The sequence below is a fragment of the Bufo bufo genome, chromosome 3 (genome assembly GCF_905171765.1).
Source record: "Bufo bufo chromosome 3, aBufBuf1.1, whole genome shotgun sequence".
NCBI classification, from domain to species: Eukaryota; Metazoa; Chordata; class Amphibia; order Anura; family Bufonidae; genus Bufo; species Bufo bufo.
The window spans coordinates 622,615,011-622,618,219 of record NC_053391.1 but is presented as its reverse complement, the minus strand read 5'-3'; the positions used below and the strand labels follow the sequence as shown (position 1 = coordinate 622,618,219).

General features: G+C 43.1%; 1 non-coding gene across 1 annotated transcript; it reads right to left on the bottom strand.

Moving 5' to 3' along the window:
* Positions 1–971: 971 nt before the first annotated feature.
* Positions 972–1,057, bottom strand: LOC120996858. Its single transcript, XR_005777956.1, has one exon. It is a non-coding gene; the product is annotated as a small nucleolar RNA SNORD71 (small nucleolar RNA).
* Between the last annotated feature and the right edge of the window lie 2,152 nt (positions 1,058–3,209).

Sequence of the window (3,209 nt, the reverse complement as noted above, 5' to 3'; positions counted from 1 at the left end):
GAACGCCATATATTTTTTATTTTTCTGCCGATCGTCTTGTGCAGGGGCTCGTTTTATTGGTACCATTTTTGGGTACATAGGATTTTTTGATCATTCATTATTACACTTTATGGGGCAAGGTGACCCAAAAATTGGCAGTTTTGGAACAGTTTTCATTTATTTATTTTTACAGCGTTCATCTGAGGAGTTAGGTCATGTGATAGTTTTATAGAAAAGATTGTTACAGACGTGGCAATACCTAATATGTATAATTTTTCTTATTTATTTAAGTTTTACACAATAATAGCATTTCTGAAACCAAAAAAATGATGTTTTAGTGTCTCTATAGTCTGAGAGCCATAGCTTTTTTACTTTTTGGGCGATTGTCTTAAATAGGGTATCATTTTTTGCGGAACGAGGTGACGGTTTGATTGGTACTATTTCGGGGGTCATAAGCCTATTTGATCGCTTGCTGTTGCACTTTTTGTGATGTAAGGTGACAAAAATAGCTTTTTTGGCACTGTTTTTTTAATTTTATTTTTATGGTGTTTATCGGACGGGGTCTATCATGTGATATATTTATAGAGATGGTTGTTACGGATGCGGTGACACCTAATATGTGTATTTTATTTTATTTTTTCATTTTTTTTTTTAGGAAAAGGCAATTTCTTTTTTTAATTTACATTTTTATTTATTTCTTTATTTTTCATTTTTATTATTTTCACTTTATTTTTTTATCAAGTCCCTCTTGGATCATGAAGATCCAGTGGGGCTGATGGCTGTACTATACTTTGCAATGCTCTTGCATTGCAAAGTATAATACTATTAGATGCCCTGTAATGCCCTGTAGGTGGCAACAGCGGACGCTTTTGCAAAGCGTCCGGTTGCCATGGCAACCATCGGGTGCTGCAATCACAGCGCTGCAGCCCCGATGGTTGAGAGAGGGAGCTCCCTCCCTCTATTAACCCCATAAATGCCGCAACCGCGGCATCTATGGGATTACAGGAGAGTGTCAGCATAGAGCTGACACTCTCTGCTGATGGCGGCGGCTCAGTAATGGAGCCGCCGCCATCACACACAGCAGGGGGATCGGGGGGGGTTCGGGGGCAGCGCTGGAAAGGGGGGGGGATCGGGGGGGTATGGCCGCCAATATTGAGGGAGGCTGGGGCAGGAGGGGCGGGTGAGAATGAATGCATGGGGCGGGGAGGGGGCGGAACGCATCAGGGCAGCTGCCTCTAGATGAGCTGCAGGCGGACACAAGGGGGGGCTTGGAGGGGCACAGATGGGGTGCACAGCCACAGATCGGGGGCACAGATGGGGGGGTATTATGAGGACCCTACCTGATTTCATGCTCTGATCTGCAGAGCGCAGATCAGAGCATGAAACCGTCATTTTTTTCACTGCCGCGATTCGATTGGTTAGTCTGCACAGACTAACCAATCGGATCGATTGTCGGCAAGGGGCCACTCTGATTGGTCCCTTGCCGGCATTACTAGACTGTATGCTGTCCGTTACAGCAGCAGGGCTCGGGCAGAAGCTTTAATCCAAGCGCTTTGCAGCGCTTGGATTAAAGAGCTGGTTTGACGTTTATATACGTGGTAGCTGCACGGGGTATGTGCAGCTATCACGTATATATACAGATTGCGGTCGAGAAGGGGTTAATGTGGAATTTATTTTTACATTCTGCATGTCATCTGACAGTTTATTTTCCTCAGTGAATACATTGGAGAAAAAAATATTTAACAGCTTTGCTTTCTCCTCGTCGCTCTCTGCGACTCCCCCCTCATTACTCTTTAAAGGGCCGACACCTTCAGATTTATACTTTTTAACATTTATATAATTGAAGAACATTTTAGGGTTAGTTTTACTCTCTTTGGCAATTAATCTCTCGGTCTCTAGTTTGGCCGCTTTTATTAGTTTTTTACATGTTCTATTTTTTTCAGTGCTTCCGTGCTACCCTCCTGTTTTAGTGATTTATATGCTTTCTTTTTGTCATTTATTGCTTTCTTTACAGTTCTATTTATCCACATTGGTTTCTTCTTGTTCCTTAACCTTTTATTCCCATACGGTATGTACCTCTCAAAATGAGATTTTAGGATGTTTTTAAAGATATCCCATTTTGTGGCTGTATTTTTATTTTTGAGGACTTTGTCCCAGTTAGTTAGGCCTATGGCCTCTCTTAGTTAGCTAAATTTAGCTTTTTTGAAGTTTGGTATTTTTGTTCCTCCCTGTAGAAACGCTCTTTTGAATGATAATTGGAAGGTTATTACTTTATGGTCACTATTTCCCAGGTGTCCCCCAACCTGCACGTCTGTTGTTCTGTCAGGCCTATTGGTTAATACTAAGTCCAGTATGGCCGTCCGTCTAGTCGGGTCCTGAACCAGTTGGGAGAGGTAATTGTCTTTGGTTATTGCCAAGAACCTGTTTGCCTTATGAGATATACAAGATTCAGTTTCCCAGTCTATATCTGGGTAGTTGAAGTCCCCCATAATAACAACCTCAATATGATTTGCCGCCTTGTCTATCTCGTTTAGTAGTAGATTTTCTGTGGACTCTGGTATATTAGGTGGTTTATAGTAAACTCCTATTAGTAATTTATTGTTGTTTTTAGCTCCATGTATCTCTACCCACAGTGACTCCACATGTTCATGTCCCTCACCTATATCTTCACGGAGTTTGGGCTTTAGACAGGACTTTACATAAAGGCAAACCCCTCCCCCTCTCCGGTTTTGACGATCCTTGCTAAACAGACTGTAACCTTGTACATTAACTGCCCAGTCATAGCTATCATCCAGCCATGTCTCCGTTATTCCCACTATGTCATAGTCCTTCTCACATATCACTAATTCCAGCTCCCCCGTTTCATTAGTCAGGCTTCTGGCATTAGTATACATACATTTGAGAGGTTTATGTATATTTTTTACCCTACACCTTTCCTTCTGAACTGTTCTAGTCCCTTCCATTCCTCCCCCAGGCCCACTACCTTGCCCCCGGTCTCTATCTGCACTATCTTCCCATCCTATAACGTAATTACCCTCCCCCAGTCCCTAGTTTAAACACTCCTCCAACCTTCTAGCCATCTTTCTCCCCAACACAGCTGCCCCTTCCCCACTGAGGTGCAGCCCGTCCCTACGATAGAGTCTGTAGCCGATAGAGAAGTCGGCCCAGTTCTCCAGGAACCCAAACCCCTCCTTCCTACACCAGTTCTTGAGCCACTTGTTAATCTCCCT